A 17,653-nucleotide genomic window follows, 5' to 3' on the forward strand; every position below is an offset into this window, starting at 1 on the left:
GTTGGGGCCTAGTAACGGTGTTCTCCTCCTCCTTGGTGTTCTCCTCCAGGTTTCCTTGTCTGAGCTTCAACCTTCAGGCTCTCATTAAGTATTTTTAAATGTAACACTACAGTTGCCATACTACTTGGGTTGGGGCCTAGTAACGGTGTTCTCCTCCTCCTTGGTGTTCTCCTCCAGGTTTCCTTGTCTGAGCTTCAACCTTCAGGCTCTCATTAAGTATTTTTAAATGTAACACTACAGTTGCCATACTACTTGGGTTGGGGCCAAGTAACGGTGTTCTCCTCCTCCTTGGTGTTCTCCTCCAGGTTACCCTTGTCTGAGCTTCAACCTTCAGGCTCTCATTAAGTATTTTTAAATGTAACACTACAGTTGCCATACTACTTGGGTTGGGGCCTAGTAACGGTGTTCTCCTCCTCCTTGGTGTTCTCCTCCTCCTTGGTGTTCTCCTCCAGGTTTCCTTGTCTGAGCTTCAACCTTCAGGCTTTCATTAAGTATTTTTAAATGTAACACTACAGTTGCCATACTACTTGGGTTGGGGCCTAGTAACGGTGTTCTCCTCCTCCTTGGTGTTCTCCTCCAGGTTTCCTTGTCTGAGCTTCAACCTTCAGGCTCTCATTAAGTATTTTTAAATGTAACACTACAGTTGCCATACTACTTGGGTTGGGGCCGAGTAACGGTGTTCTCCTCCTCCTTGGTGTTCTCCTCCAGGTTTCCTTGTCTGAGCTTCAACCTTCAGGCTCTCATTAAGTATTTTTAAATGTAACACTACAGTTGCCATACTACTTGGGTTGGGGCCTAGTAACAGTGTTCTCCTCCTCCTTGGTGTTCTCCTCCTCCTTGGTGTTCTCCTCCAGGTTTCCTTGTCTGAGCTTCAACCTTCAGGCTTTCATTAAGTATTTTTAAATGTAACACTACAGTTGCCATACTACTTGGATTGGGGCCTAGTAACGGTGTTCTCCTCCTCCTTGGTGTTCTCCTCCACGTTTCCTTGTCTGAGCTTCAACCTTCAGGCTCTCATTAAGTATTTATAAATGTAACACTACAGTTGCCATACTACTTGGGTTGGGGCCTAGTAACGGTGTTCTCCTCCTCCTTGGTATTCTCCTCCTCCTTGGTGTTGTCCTCCAGGTTTCCTTGTCTGGGCTTCAACCTTCAGGCTCTCATTAAGTATTTTTAAATGTAACACTACAGTTGCCATACTACTTGGGTTGGGGCCTAGTAACGGTGTTCTCCTCCTCCTTGGTGTTCTCCTCCTCCTTGGTGTTCTCCTCCAGGTTTCCTTGTCTGAGCTTCAACCTTCAGGCTCTCATTAAGTATTTTTAAATGTAACACTACAGTTGCCATACTACTTGGGTTGGGGAATAGTAACGGTGTTCTCCTCCTCCTTGGTGTTCTCCTCCTCCTTGGTGTTCTCCTCCAGGTTTCCTTGTCTGAGCATCAACCTTCAGGCTCTCATTAAGTATTTTTAAATGTAACACTACAGTTGCCATACTACGTGGGTTGTGGCCTAGTAACGGTGTTCTCCTCCTCCTTGGTGTTCTCCTCCAGGTTTCCTTGTCTGAGCTTCAACCTTCAGGCTCTCATTAAGTATTTTTAAATGTAAAACTACAGTTGCCATACTACTTGGGTTGGGGCCTAGTAACAGTGTTCTCCTCCTCCTTGGTGTTCTCCTCCAGGTTTCCTTGTCTGAGCTTCAACCTTCAGGCTCTCATTAAGTATTTTTAAATGTAACACTACAGTTGCCATACTACTTGGGTTGGGGCCTAGTAACGGTGTTCTCCTCCTCCTTGGTGTTCTCCTCCTCCTTGGTGTTCTCCTCCAGGTTTCCTTGTCTGGGCTTCAACCTTCAGGCTCTCATTAAGTATTTTTAAATGTAACACTACAGTTGCCATACTACTTGGGTTGGGGCCTAGTAACCGTGTTCTCCTCCTCCTTGGTGTTCTCCTCCTCCTTGGTGTTCTCCTTCCAGGTTTCCTTGTCTGAGCTTCAACCTTCAGGCTCTGATTAAGTATTTTTAAATGTAACACTACAGTTGCCATACTACTTGGGTTGGGGCCTAGTAATGGTGTTCTCCTCCTCCTTGGTGTTCTCCTCCAGGTTTCCTTGTCTGAGCTTCAACCTTCAGGCTCTCATTAAGTATTTTTAAATGTAACACTACAGTTGCCATACTACTTGGGTTGGGGCCTAGTAACGGTGTTCTCCTCCTCCTTGGTGTTCTCCTCCTCCTTGGTGTTCTCCTGCAGGTTTCCTTGTCTGAGCTTCAACCTTCAGGCTCTCATTAAGTATTTTTAAATGTAACACTACAGTTGCCATACTACTTGGGTTGGGGAATAGTAACGGTGTTCTCCTCCTCCTTGGTGTTCTCCTCCTCCTTGGTGTTCTCCTCCAGGTTTCCTTGTCTGAGCATCAACCTTCAGGCTCTCATTAAGTATTTTTAAATGTAACACTACAGTTGCCATACTACTTGGGTTGTGGCCTAGTAACGGTGTTCTCCTCCTCCTTGGTGTTCTCCTCCAGGTTTCCTTGTCTGAGCTTCAACCTTCAGGCTCTCATTAAGTATTTTTAAATGTAACACTACAGTTGCCATACTACTTGGGTTGGGGCCTAGTAACAGTGTTCTCCTCCTCCTTGGTGTTCTCCTCCAGGTTTCCTTGTCTGAGCTTCAACCTTCAGGCTCTCATTAAGTATTTTTAAATGTAACACTACAGTTGCCATACTACTTGGGTTGGGGCCTAGTAACGGTGTTCTCCTCCTCCTTGGTGTTCTCCTCCTCCTTGGTGTTCTCCTCCTGGTTTCCTTGTCTGAGCTTCAACCTTCAGGCTCTCATTAAGTATTTTTAAATGTAACACTACAGTTGCCATACTACTTGGGTTGGGGCCTAGTAACGGTGTTCTCCTCCTCCTTGGTGTTCTCCTCCAGGTTTCCTTGTCTGAGCTTCAACCTTCAGGCTCTCATTAAGTATTTTTAAATGTAACACTACAGTTGCCATACTACTTGGGTTGGGGCCTAGTAACGGTGTTCTCCTCCTCTTTGGTGTTCTCCTCCTCCTTGGTGTTCTCCTCCAGGTTTCCTTGTCTGAGCTTCAACCTTCAGGCTCTCATTAAGTATTTTTAAATGTAACACTACAGTTGCCATACTACTTGGGTTGGGGTCTAGTAACGGTGTTCTCCTCCTCCTTGGTGTTCTCCTCCAGGTTTCCTTGTCTGAGCTTCAACCTTCAGGCTCTCATTAAGTATTTTTAAATGTAACACTACAGTTGCCATACTACTTGGGTTGGGGCCTAGTAACGGTGTTCTCCTCCTCCTTGGTGTTCTCCTCCAGGTTTCCTTGTCTGAGCTTCAACCTTCAGGCTCTCATTAAGTATTTTTAAATGTAACACTACAGTTGCCATACTACTTGGGTTGGGGCCAAGTAACGGTGTTCTCCTCCTCCTTGGTGTTCTCCTCCAGGTTACCCTTGTCTGAGCTTCAACCTTCAGGCTCTCATTAAGTATTTTTAAATGTAACACTACAGTTGCCATACTACTTGGGTTGGGGCCTAGTAACGGTGTTCTCCTCCTCCTTGGTGTTCTCCTCCTCCTTGGTGTTCTCCTCCAGGTTTCCTTGTCTGAGCTTCAACCTTCAGGCTTTCATTAAGTATTTTTAAATGTAACACTACAGTTGCCATACTACTTGGGTTGGGGCCTAGTAACGGTGTTCTCCTCCTCCTTGGTGTTCTCCTCCAGGTTTCCTTGTCTGAGCTTCAACCTTCAGGCTCTCATTAAGTATTTTTAAATGTAACACTACAGTTGCCATACTACTTGGGTTGGGGCCGAGTAACGGTGTTCTCCTCCTCCTTGGTGTTCTCCTCCAGGTTTCCTTGTCTGAGCTTCAACCTTCAGGCTCTCATTAAGTATTTTTAAATGTAACACTACAGTTGCCATACTACTTGGGTTGGGGCCTAGTAACGGTGTTCTCCTCCTCCTTGGTGTTCTCCTCCTCCTTGGTGTTCTCCTCCAGGTTTCCTTGTCTGAGCTTCAACCTTCAGGCTTTCATTAAGTATTTTTAAATGTAACACTACAGTTGCCATACTACTTGGATTGGGGCCTAGTAACGGTGTTCTCCTCCTCCTTGGTGTTCTCCTCCACGTTTCCTTGTCTGAGCTTCAACCTTCAGGCTCTCATTAAGTATTTATAAATGTAACACTACAGTTGCCATACTACTTGGGTTGGGGCCTAGTAACGGTGTTCTCCTCCTCCTTGGTATTCTCCTCCTCCTTGGTGTTCTCCTCCAGGTTTCCTTGTCTGGGCTTCAACCTTCAGGCTCTCATTAAGTATTTTTAAATGTAACACTACAGTTGCCATACAACTTGGGTTGGGGCCTAGTAACGGTGTTCTCCTCCTCCTTGGTGTTCTCCTCCTCCTTGGTGTTCTCCTCCAGGTTTCCTTGTCTGAGCTTCAACCTTCAGGCTCTCATTAAGTATTTTTAAATGTAACACTACAGTTGCCATACTACTTGGGTTGGGGCCTAGTAATGGTGTTCTCCTCCTCCTTGGTGTTCTCCTCCAGGTTTCCTTGTCTGAGCTTCAACCTTCAGGCTCTCATTAAGTATTTTTAAATGTAACACTACAGTTGCCATACTACTTGGGTTGGGGCCTAGTAACGGTGTTCTCCTCCTCCTTGGTGTTCTCCTCCTCCTTGGTGTTCTCCTGCAGGTTTCCTTGTCTGAGCTTCAACCTTCAGGCTTTCATTAAGTATTTTTAAATGTAACACTACAGTTGCCATACTACTTGGGTTGGGGCCTAGTAACGGTGTTCTCCTCCTCCTTGGTGTTCTCCTCCTCCTTGGTGTTCTCCTCCAGGTTTCCTTGTCTGAGCTTCCACCTTCAGGCTTTCATTAAGTATTTTTAAATGTAACACTACAGTTGCCATACTACTTGGATTGGGGCCTAGTAACGGTGTTCTCCTCCTCCTTGGTGTTCTCCTCCACGTTTCCTTGTCTGAGCTTCAACCTTCAGGCTCTCATTAAGTATTTATAAATGTAACACTACAGCTGCCATACTACTTGGGTTGGGGCCTAGTAACGGTGTTCTCCTCCTCCTTGGTATTCTCCTCCTCCTTGGTGTTCTCCTCCAGGTTTCCTTGTCTGGGCTTCAACCTTCAGGCTCTCATTAAGTATTTTTAAATGTAACACTACAGTTGCCATACTACTTGGGTTGGGGCCTAGTAACGGTGTTCTCCTCCTCCTTGGTGTTCTCCTCCTCCTTGGTGTTCTCCTCCAGGTTTCCTTGTCTGAGCTTCAACCTTCAGGCTCTCATTAAGTATTTTTAAATGTAACACTACAGTTGCCATACTACTTGGGTTGGGGCCTAGTAATGGTGTTCTCCTCCTCCTTGGTGTTCTCCTCCAGGTTTCCTTGTCTGAGCTTCAACCTTCAGGCTCTCATTAAGTATTTTTAAATGTAACACTACAGTTGCCATACTACTTGGGTTGGGGCCTAGTAACGGTGTTCTCCTCCTCCTTGGTGTTCTCCTCCTCCTTGGTGTTCTCCTGCAGGTTTCCTTGTCTGAGCTTCAACCTTCAGGCTCTCATTAAGTATTTTTAAATGTAACACTACAGTTGCCATACTACTTGGGTTGGGGAATAGTAACGGTGTTCTCCTCCTCCTTGGTGTTCTCCTCCTCCTTGGTGTTCTCCTCCAGGTTTCCTTGTCTGAGCATCAACCTTCAGGCTCTCATTAAGTATTTTTAAATGTAACACTACAGTTGCCATACTACTAGGGTTGTGGCCTAGTAACGGTGTTCTCCTCCTCCTTGGTGTTCTCCTCCAGGTTTCCTTGTCTGAGCTTCAACCTTCAGGCTCTCATTAAGTATTTTTAAATGTAAAACTACAGTTGCCATACTACTTGGGTTGGGGCCTAGTAACAGTGTTCTCCTCCTCCTTGGTGTTCTCCTCCAGGTTTCCTTGTCTGAGCTTCAACCTTCAGGCTCTCATTAAGTATTTTTAAATGTAACACTACAGTTGCCATACTACTTGGGTTGGGGCCTAGTAACGGTGTTCTCCTCCTCCTTGGTGTTCTCCTCCTCCTTGGTGTTCTCCTCCTCCTTGGTGTTCTCCTCCTGGTTTCCTTGTCTGAGCTTCAACCTTCAGGCTCTCATTAAGTATTTTTAAATGTAACACTACAGTTGCCATACTACTTGGGTTGGGGCCTAGTAACGGTGTTCTCCTCCTCCTTGGTGTTCTCCTCCAGGTTTCCTTGTCTGAGCTTCAACCTTCAGGCTCTCATTAAGTATTTTTAAATGTAACACTACAGTTGCCATACTACTTGGGTTGGGGCCTAGTAACGGTGTTCTCCTCCTCCTTGGTGTTCTCCTCCTCGTTGGTGTTCTCCTCCAGGTTTCCTTGTCTGAGCTTCAACCTTCAGGCTCTCATTAAGTATTTTTAAATGTAACACTACAGTTGCCATACTACTTGGGTTGGGGCCTAGTAACGGTGTTCTCCTCCTCCTTGGTGTTCTCCTCCAGGTTTCCTTGTCTGAGCTTCAACCTTCAGGCTCTCATTAAGTATTTTTAAATGTAACACTACAGTTGCCATACTACGTGGGTTGGGGCCTAGTAACGGTGTTCTCCTCCTCCTTGGTGTTCTCCTCCAGGTTTCCTTGTCTGAGCTTCAACCTTCAGGCTCTCATTAAGTATTTTTAAATGTAACACTACAGTTGCCATACTACTTGGGTTGGGGCCTAGTAACAGTGTTCTCCTTCTCCTTTGTGTTCTCCTCCAGGTTTCCTTGTCTGAGCTTCAACCTTCAGGCTCTCATTAAGTATTTTTAAATGTAACACTACAGTTGCCATACTACTTGGGTTGGGGCCTAGTAACGGTGTTCTCCTCCTCCTTGGTGTTCTCCTCCTCCTTGGTGTTCTCCTCCAGGTTTCCTTGTTTGAGCTTCAACCTTCAAGCTCTCATTAAGTATTTTTAAATGTAACACTACAGTTGCCATACTACTTGGGTTGGGGCCTAGTAACGGTGTTCTCCTCCTCCTTGGTGTTCTCCTCCTCCTTGGTGTTCTCCTCCAGGTTTCCTTGTCTGAGCTTCAACCTTCAGGCTCTTATTAAGTATTTTTAAATGTAACACTACAGTTGCCATACTACTTGGGTTGGGGCCTAGTAACGGTGTTCCCCTCCTCCTTGGTGTTCTCCTCCTCCTTGGTGTTCTCCTCCAGGTTTCCTTGTCTGGGCTTCAACCTTCAGGCTCTCATTAAGTATTTTTAAATGTAACACTACAGTTGCCATACTACTTGGGTTGGGGGCCTAGTAACCGTGTTCTCCTCCTCCTTGGTGTTCTCCTCCTCCTTGGTGTTCTCCTTCCAGGTTTCCTTGTCTGAGCTTCAACCTTCAGGCTCTGATTAAGTATTTTTAAATGTAACACTACAGTTGCCATACTACTTGGGTTGGGGCCTAGTAATGGTGTTCTCCTCCTCCTTGGTGTTCTCCTCCAGGTTTCCTTGTCTGAGCTTCAACCTTCAGGCTCTCATTAAGTATTTTTAAATGTAACACTACAGTTGCCATACTACTTGGGTTGGGGCCTAGTAACGGTGTTCTCCTCCTCCTTGGTGTTCTCCTCCTCCTTGGTGTTCTCCTGCAGGTTTCCTTGTCTGAGCTTCAACCTTCAGGCTCTCATTAAGTATTTTTAAATGTAACACTACAGTTGCCATACTACTTGGGTTGGGGAATAGTAACGGTGTTCTCCTCCTCCTTGGTGTTCTCCTCCTCCTTGGTGTTCTCCTCCAGGTTTCCTTGTCTGAGCATCAACCTTCAGGCTCTCATTAAGTATTTTTAAATGTAACACTACAGTTGCCATACTACTTGGGTTGTGGCCTAGTAACGGTGTTCTCCTCCTCCTTGGTGTTCTCCTCGAGGTTTCCTTGTCTGAGCTTCAACCTTCAGGCTCTCATTAAGTATTTTTAAATGTAACACTACAGTTGCCATACTACTTGGGTTGGGGCCTAGTAACAGTGTTCTCCTCCTCCTTGGTGTTCTCCTCCAGGTTTCCTTGTCTGAGCTTCAACCTTCAGGCTCTCATTAAGTATTTTTAAATGTAACACTACAGTTGCCATACTACTTGGGTTGGGGCCTAGTAACGGTGTTCTCCTCCTCCTTGGTGTTCTCCTCCTCTGTTGTGAATTTGGATTCTGGGCTCCCCCGGTGGCCGCTTGTGGAATTGGACTTGTCATCCTCTTTCCTGTTTCACCTGTTTCCATCAGTAGTGGGTGTCGCTATTTAAGCTCATTTCTCTGGTGGTTTCTTGCCGGTCAACAATGTTATCTGATGCCTCTCAGTGCTTGTTCCTGCTTCTGACAACTACTAGATAAGTTGGACTTTTGTCCATGTTTCGTTTTGCCTATTTGTTCCAGTTCACAGCTGAAGTTTTGTTACTGTGTCTGGAAAGCTCTCGTTGATCAGGGATTGCTACTCTGGTGTTATGAGTTAATGCCAGAGTTTAAGGTAATCTCTGGATGGTGTTTTGTTAGTGTTTTTCTGCTGACCATGAAAGTATACTATCTGTCTTCTGCTATCTAGTAAGCGGACCTCAAATTTGCTAAGACTATTTTCCTGCTGCGTTTGTTGTTTCATCTGAACTCACCGTCATTATATGTGGGGGCCTACTGTCTTCTTTGGAATATTTCTCTAGAGGTGAGCCAGGTCTTATATTTCCCTCTGCTAGCTATTTAGGTCTTAGGCCAGAGCTGGGCATCTAGCAATAAATAGGAAATGCTACCTGGCTATTTCTAGTTGCGCGGCAGGCTTAGTTCATGGTCAGTATAGTTCCATCTTCCGAGAGCTTGTCCCTCTATAGGCTTGCTATGATCTCTGCCTGCAGAGATCATGACAGTTTGACCGGCCAATAAAGTGTTAAAGACCCAGGTTGAGAAAGGAGCGTTATAAGAAGTCTGCTGGAATTTTTTTTTTTTTTTTTTTTTTCCCTCCAGTTTGCCTTGCTGCAGTCTTTTTTTCTCTCTCTCCTCCTAATCTCTGTATGGCTCTGTGTGCACCTGACAATAATGGATCTTCAGAGTGTAACTGCGGGTTTGAATAATCTCATCACGAAAGTACAAAATTTACAAGATTTTGTGGTACATGCTCCAGTATCTGAGCCGAGAATTCCTTTGCCGGAGTTCTTCACAGGGAATAGAGCTAGCTTCCAGAATTTCCGAAATAATTGTAAGCTTTATTTGTCCCTGAAGTCTCGTTCAGCTGGAGACCCTGCTCAGCAGGTTAGGATTGTGATTTCCTTGCTCAGGGGTGACCCTCAAGATTGGGCCTTCTCATTGCCTGCAGGGGATCCTGCGTTGCGCGATGTGGATGCGTTTTTTCTGGCCTTGGGCTTGCTTTATGAGGAACCTCATTTGGAACTTCAGGCAGAAAAAACTTTGATGGCACTATCTCAGGGGCAAGACGAAGCTGAGGTTTACTGCCAAAAATTCCGTAAATGGTCTGTGCTTACTCAGTGGAATGAGTGCGCCTTGGCGGCAACTTTCAGAGAAGGTCTCTCTGATGCCGTTAAGGATGTTATGGTGGGGTTCCCTGTGCCTGCAGGTCTGAATGAGTCCATGACAATGGCTATTCAGATTGATAGGCGTCTGCGGGAGCGCAAACCGGTGCACCATCTGGCGGTGTCTTTGGAAAAGACGCCAGAAAGTATGCAGTGTGATAGAGTTCTGTCCAGGAGCGAGCGACAGAATTTTAGACGGAAGAATGGATTGTGCTTCTATTGTGGGGATTCTACTCATGTTATATCAGCATGCTCTAGGCGTACAAAGAAGCTTGATAAGTCTGTTTCCATTGGCACCATTCAGTCTAAGTTTATTTTGTCTGTAACCCTGATTTGCTCTTTGTCATCCATTGCCACGGACGCCTATGTTGACTCTGGCGCCGCTCTGAGTCTTATGGATTGGTCCTTTGCCAATCGTTGTGGTTTTGATTTAGAGCCTTTGGAGACTCTTATTCCTCTGAAGGGGATTGACTCCACCCCATTGGCTAATAATAAACCACAATACTGGACACAAGTAACCATGCGTATCAATCCGGATCACCAGGAGATTATTCGTTTCCTGGTGCTGTATAATTTACATGACGATTTGGTACTGGGATTGCCATGGTTGCAGTCTCACAATCCAGTCTTGGACTGGAGAGCAATGTCTGTGTTGAGCTGGGGATGTAAGGGTATTCATGGGGACTTACCTTTGGTTTCTATTTCGTCGTCCATTCCCTCTGAAGTCCCTGAGTTCCTCTCAGATTATCAAGACGTCTTTGACGAACCCAAGCTTGGGTCGTTACCTCCGCACCGTGAGTGCGATTGTGCCATAGATTTGATACCGGGTTGCAAATATCCAAAGGGTCGTTTGTTTAATCTGTCCGTGCCGGAACATGCTGCTATGCGGGAATATATAAAGGAGTCTTTGGAAAAGGGACATATTCGTCCATCTTCTTCTCCCTTGGGAGCTGGGTTTTTCTTTGTCTCAAAAAAGGACGGCTCTTTGAGACCATGTATTGATTATCGGCTTCTGAATAAGATCACTGTTAAGTACCAATACCCATTGCCATTGCTTACTGATTTGTTTGCTCGTATAGAGGGTGCTAAGTGGTTCTCTAAAATTGATCTTCGTGGGGCGTATAATTTGGTGCGGATCAGGCAGGGGGATGAGTGGAAGACCGCATTTAATACGCCCGAGGGCCACTTTGAGTATTTGGTCATGCCTTTTGGTCTTTCTAATGCCCCTTCAGTTTTCCAGTCTTTTATGCATGATATTTTCCGCGATTTTCTGGATAAATTTATGATAATATATCTGGATGATATTCTGATTTTTTCTGATGACTGGGACTCTCATGTCCAGCAGGTCAGGAGAGTTTTTCAGGTTCTGCGGTCTAATTCTTTATGTGTGAAGGGGTCTAAGTGCGTTTTTGGGGTCCAGAAAATTTCCTTTTTGGGGTATATTTTTTCTCCCTCTTCCATTGAGATGGATCCCGTCAAGGTGCAAGCTATTTGTGACTGGACTCAGCCCTCCTCTCTTAAGGGTCTTCAGAGATTTTTGGGCTTTGCCAACTTTTACCGCCGATTTATTGCTGGTTTTTCGGATGTCGTTAAACCACTGACTGATTTGACCAGACATGGCGCTGATGTTGCTAATTGGTCCCCTCATGCTGTAGAGGCCTTTCAGGAGCTTAAGCACCGTTTTGCCTCTGCCCCTGTGTTACGTCAGCCTGATGTGAATCTGCCTTTTCAGGTTGAGGTTGACGCTTCGGAGATCGGAGCTGGGGCAGTGTTGTCGCAGAAAGGTTCCGACTGCTCCGTCATTAGGCCTTGTGCCTTCTTTTCTCGCAAATTTTCGCCCGCAGAGCGGAATTATGATGTTGGGAATAGGGAGCTTTTGGCCATGAAGTGGGCGTTTGAGGAGTGGCGCCATTGGCTAGAGGGGGCTAAGCATCAGGTGGTGGTATTGACTGACCACAAAAATTTGATTTATCTTGAGACTGCCAGGCGCCTGAATCCTAGACAGGCGCGCTGGTCTTTATTTTTTTCTCGCTTTAATTTTGTGGTGTCATACCTACCGGGTTCTAAGAATGTTAAGGCAGATGCCCTTTCTAGGAGTTTTGACCCGGACTCTCCTGGTAATACTGAACCCACAGGTATCCTTAGGGAGGGAGTAATTTTGTCGGCCGTTTCTCCTGATCTGCGGCGGTCCTTGCAAGAGTTTCAGGCGGATAGACCGGATCGTTGTCCGCCTGATAGACTGTTTGTTCCGGATGATTGGACCAGTAGAGTCATCTCTGAGGTACATTCTTCTGCATTGGCAGGTCATCCCGGAATTTTTGGTACCAGGGATTTGGTGGCAAGATCCTTCTGGTGGCCTTCCCTGTCACGAGATGTGCGAGTCTTTGTGCAGTCATGTGACATTTGTGCTCGGGCCAAGTCTTGTAGTTCTCGGGCTAGCGGACTGCTGTTGCCCTTGCCTATTCCTAAGAGGCCTTGGACACACATCTCGATGGATTTTATTTCAGATCTGCCTGTTTCCCAGAAGATGTCTGTCATCTGGGTGGTCTGTGACCGTTTCTCTAAAATGGTCCATTTGGTTCCTCTGCCCAAGTTGCCTTCTTCTTCTGAGTTGGTTCCTCTGTTTTTTCAGAATGTTGTCCGATTGCACGGTATTCCTGAGAATATTGTTTCTGACAGAGGTACCCAATTTGTGTCTAGATTTTGGCGGGCATTCTGTGCTAGGATGGGCATAGATTTGTCTTTTTCATCTGCTTTTCACCCTCAGACTAATGGCCAGACCGAGCGGACTAATCAGACCCTGGAGACATATCTGAGGTGTTTTGTCTCTGCTGACCAGGATGATTGGGTTGCTTTTTTGCCATTGGCAGAGTTCGCCCTCAATAATCGGGCCAGCTCTTCCACCTTGGTGTCCCCGTTTTTCTGTAATTCGGGGTTTCACCCTCGTTTTTCCTCCGGTCAGGTGGAATCCTCGGATTGTCCTGGAGTGGATGCGGTGGTGGAGAGATTGCATCACATCTGGGGGCAGGTTATGGACAATTTGAAGTTGTCCCAGGAGAAGACTCAGCGTTTTGCCAACCGTCATCGTCGTGTTGGTTCTCGGCTTTGTGTTGGAGATTTGGTCTGGTTGTCTTCTCGTTTTGTCCCTATGAGGGTCTCTTCTCCTAAGTTTAAACCTCGGTTCATCGGCCCTTATAGAATATTGGAGATTCTTAATCCTGTTTCTTTCCGTTTGGACCTCCCTGCGTCCTTTTCCATTCATAACGTTTTTCATCGGTCGTTATTGCGCAGGTATGAGGTACCTGTTGTACCTTCAGTTGAGCCTCCTGCTCCGGTGTTGGTTGAGGGTGAGTTGGAGTACGTTGTGGAGAAAATTTTGGACTCTCGTGTTTCTAGACGGAGACTCCAGTATCTGGTCAATTGGAAGGGTTACGGCCAGGAGGATAATTCTTGGGTCAATGCATCTGATGTTCATGCTTCTGATCTTGTTCGTGCCTTCCATAGGGCTCATCCTGGTCGCCCTGGTGGATCTGGTGAGGGTTCGGTGCCCCCTCCTTGAGGGGGGGGTACTGTTGTGAATTTGGATTCTGGGCTCCCCCGGTGGCCGCTTGTGGAATTGGACTTGTCATCCTCTTTCCTGTTTCACCTGTTTCCATCAGTAGTGGGTGTCGCTATTTAAGCTCATTTCTCTGGTGGTTTCTTGCCGGTCAACAATGTTATCTGATGCCTCTCAGTGCTTGTTCCTGCTTCTGACAACTACTAGATAAGTTGGACTTTTGTCCATGTTTCGTTTTGCCTATTTGTTCCAGTTCACAGCTGAAGTTTTGTTACTGTGTCTGGAAAGCTCTCGTTGATCAGGGATTGCTACTCTGGTGTTATGAGTTAATGCCAGAGTTTAAGGTAATCTCTGGATGGTGTTTTGTTAGTGTTTTTCTGCTGACCATGAAAGTATACTATCTGTCTTCTGCTATCTAGTAAGCGGACCTCAAATTTGCTAAGACTATTTTCCTGCTGCGTTTGTTGTTTCATCTGAACTCACCGTCATTATATGTGGGGGCCTACTGTCTTCTTTGGAATATTTCTCTAGAGGTGAGCCAGGTCTTATATTTCCCTCTGCTAGCTATTTAGGTCTTAGGCCAGAGCTGGGCATCTAGCAATAAATAGGAAATGCTACCTGGCTATTTCTAGTTGCGCGGCAGGCTTAGTTCATGGTCAGTATAGTTCCATCTTCCGAGAGCTTGTCCCTCTATAGGCTTGCTATGATCTCTGCCTGCAGAGATCATGACACTCCTCCTTGGTGTTCTCCTCCTGGTTTCCTTGTCTGAGCTTCAACCTTCAGGCTCTCATTAAGTATTTTTAAATGTAACACTACAGTTGCCATACTACTTGGGTTGGGGCCTAGTAACGGTGTTCTCCTCCTCCTTGGTGTTCTCCTCCAGGTTTCCTTGTCTGAGCTTCAACCTTCAGGCTCTCATTAAGTATTTTTAAATGTAACACTACAGTTGCCATACTACTTGGGTTGGGGCCTAGTAACGGTGTTCTCCTCCTCTTTGGTGTTCTCCTCCTCCTTGGTGTTCTCCTCCAGGTTTCCTTGTCTGAGCTTCAACCTTCAGGCTCTCATTAAGTATTTTTAAATGTAACACTACAGTTGCCATACTACTTGGGTTGGGGTCTAGTAACGGTGTTCTCCTCCTCCTTGGTGTTCTCCTCCAGGTTTCCTTGTCTGAGCTTCAACCTTCAAGCTCTCATTAAGTATTTTTAAATGTAACACTACAGTTGCCATACTACTTGGGTTGGGGCCTAGTAACGGTGTTCTCCTCCTCCTTGGTGTTCTCCTCCAGGTTTCCTTGTCTGAGCTTCAACCTTCAGGCTCTCATTAAGTATTTTTAAATGTAACACTACAGTTGCCATACTACTTGGGTTGGGGCCAAGTAACGGTGTTCTCCTCCTCCTTGGTGTTCTCCTCCAGGTTACCCTTGTCTGAGCTTCAACCTTCAGGCTCTCATTAAGTATTTTTAAATGTAACACTACAGTTGCCATACTACTTGGGTTGGGGCCTAGTAACGGTGTTCTCCTCCTCCTTGGTGTTCTCCTCCTCCTTGGTGTTCTCCTCCAGGTTTCCTTGTCTGAGCTTCAACCTTCAGGCTTTCATTAAGTATTTTTAAATGTAACACTACAGTTGCCATACTACTTGGGTTGGGGCCTAGTAACGGTGTTCTCCTCCTCCTTGGTGTTCTCCTCCAGGTTTCCTTGTCTGAGCTTCAACCTTCAGGCTCTCATTAAGTATTTTTAAATGTAACACTACAGTTGCCATACTACTTGGGTTGGGGCCGAGTAACGGTGTTCTCCTCCTCCTTGGTGTTCTCCTCCAGGTTTCCTTGTCTGAGCTTCAACCTTCAGGCTCTCATTAAGTATTTTTAAATGTAACACTACAGTTGCCATACTACTTGGGTTGGGGCCTAGTAACGGTGTTCTCCTCCTCCTTGGTGTTCTCCTCCTCCTTGGTGTTCTCCTGCAGGTTTCCTTGTCTGAGCTTCAACCTTCAGGCTTTCATTAAGTATTTTTAAATGTAACACTACAGTTGCCATACTACTTGGGTTGGGGCCTAGTAACGGTGTTCTCCTCCTCCTTGGTGTTCTCCTCCTCCTTGGTGTTCTCCTCCAGGTTTCCTTGTCTGAGCTTCAACCTTCAGGCTTTCATTAAGTATTTTTAAATGTAACACTACAGTTGCCATACTACTTGGATTGGGGCCTAGTAACGGTGTTCTCCTCCTCCTTGGTGTTCTCCTCCACGTTTCCTTGTCTGAGCTTCAACCTTCAGGCTCTCATTAAGTATTTATAAATGTAACACTACAGTTGCCATACTACTTGGGTTGGGGCCTAGTAACGGTGTTCTCCTCCTCCTTGGTATTCTCCTCCTCCTTGGTGTTCTCCTCCAGGTTTCCTTGTCTGGGCTTCAACCTTCAGGCTCTCATTAAGTATTTTTAAATGTAACACTACAGTTGCCATACTACTTGGGTTGGGGCCTAGTAACGGTGTTCTCCTCCTCCTTGGTGTTCTCCTCCTCCTTGGTGTTCTCCTCCAGGTTTCCTTGTCTGAGCTTCAACCTTCAGGCTCTCATTAAGTATTTTTAAATGTAACACTACAGTTGCCATACTACTTGGGTTGGGGCCTAGTAATGGTGTTCTCCTCCTCCTTGGTGTACTCCTCCAGGTTTCCTTGTCTGAGCTTCAACCTTCAGGCTCTCATTAAGTATTTTTATATGTAACACTACAGTTGCCATACTACTTGGGTTGGGGCCTAGTAACGGTGTTCTCCTCCTCCTTGGTGTTCTCCTCCTCCTTGGTGTTCTCCTGCAGGTTTCCTTGTCTGAGCTTCAACCTTCAGGCTCTCATTAAGTATTTTTAAATGTAACACTACAGTTGCCATACTACTTGGGTTGGGGAATAGTAACGGTGTTCTCCTCCTCCTTGGTGTTCTCCTCCTCCTTGGTGTTCTCCTCCAGGTTTCCTTGTCTGAGCATCAACCTTCAGGCTCTCATTAAGTATTTTTAAATGTAACACTACAGTTGCCATACTACTAGGGTTGTGGCCTAGTAACGGTGTTCTCCTCCTCCTTGGTGTTCTCCTCCAGGTTTCCTTGTCTGAGCTTCAACCTTCAGGCTCTCATTAAGTATTTTTAAATGTAAAACTACAGTTGCCATACTACTTGGGTTGGGGCCTAGTAACAGTGTTCTCCTCCTCCTTGGTGTTCTCCTCCAGGTTTCCTTGTCTGAGCTTCAACCTTCAGGCTCTCATTAAGTATTTTTAAATGTAACACTACAGTTGCCATACTACTTGGGTTGGGGCCTAGTAACGGTGTTCTCCTCCTCCTTGGTGTTCTCCTCCTCCTTGGTGTTCTCCTCCTCCTTGGTGTTCTCCTCCTGGTTTCCTTGTCTGAGCTTCAACCTTCAGGCTCTCATTAAGTATTTTTAAATGTAACACTACAGTTGCCATACTACTTGGGTTGGGGCCTAGTAACGGTGTTCTCCTCCTCCTTGGTGTTCTCCTCCAGGTTTCCTTGTCTGAGCTTCAACCTTCAGGCTCTCATTAAGTATTTTTAAATGTAACACTACAGTTGCCATACTACTTGGGTTGGGGCCTAGTAACGGTGTTCTCCTCCTCCTTGGTGTTCTCCTCCTCCTTGGTGTTCTCCTCCAGGTTTCCTTGTCTGAGCTTCAACCTTCAGGCTCTCATTAAGTATTTTTAAATGTAACACTACAGTTGCCATACTACTTGGGTTGGGGCCTAGTAACGGTGTTCTCCTCCTCCTTTGTGTTCTCCTCCAGGTTTCCTTGTCTGAGCTTCAACCTTCAGGCTCTCATTAAGTATTTTTAAATGTAACACTACAGTTGCCATACTACTTGGGTTGGGGCCTAGTAACGGTGTTCTCCTTCTCCTTTGTGTTCTCCTCCAGGTTTCCTTGTCTGAGCTTCAACCTTCAGGCTCTCATTAAGTATTTTTAAATGTAACACTACAGTTGCCATACTACTTGGGTTGGGGCCTAGTAACGGTGTTCTCCTCCTCCTTGGTGTTCTCCTCCTCCTTGGTGTTCTCCTCCAGGTTTCCTTGTTTGAGCTTCAACCTTCAAGCTCTCATTAAGTATTTTTAAATGTAACACTACTGTTGCCATACTACTTGGGTTGGGGCCTAGTAACGGTGTTCTCCTCCTCCTTGGTGTTCTCCTCCAGGTTTCCTTGTCTGAGCTTCAACCTTCAGGCTCTCATTAAGTATTTTTAAATGTAACACTACAGTTGCCATACTACTTGGGTTGGGGCCTAGTAACGGTGTTCTCCTCCTCCTTGGTGTTCTCCTCCTCCTTGGTGTTCTCCTCCAGGTTTCCTTGTCTGAGCTTCAACCTTCAGGCTTTCATTAAGTATTTTTAAATGTAACACTACAGTTGCCATACTACTTGGATTGGGGCCTAGTAACGGTGTTCTCCTCCTCCTTGGTGTTCTCCTCCACGTTTCCTTGTCTGAGCTTCAACCTTCAGGCTCTCATTAAGTATTTTTAAATGTAACACTACAGTTGCCATACTACTTGGGTTGGGGCCTAGTAACGGTGTTCTCCTCCTCCTTGGTGTTCTCCTCCT

This window comes from Ranitomeya variabilis, chromosome 1, assembly GCF_051348905.1.
Source record: "Ranitomeya variabilis isolate aRanVar5 chromosome 1, aRanVar5.hap1, whole genome shotgun sequence".
Lineage (NCBI taxonomy): Eukaryota > Metazoa > Chordata > Amphibia > Anura > Dendrobatidae > Ranitomeya > Ranitomeya variabilis.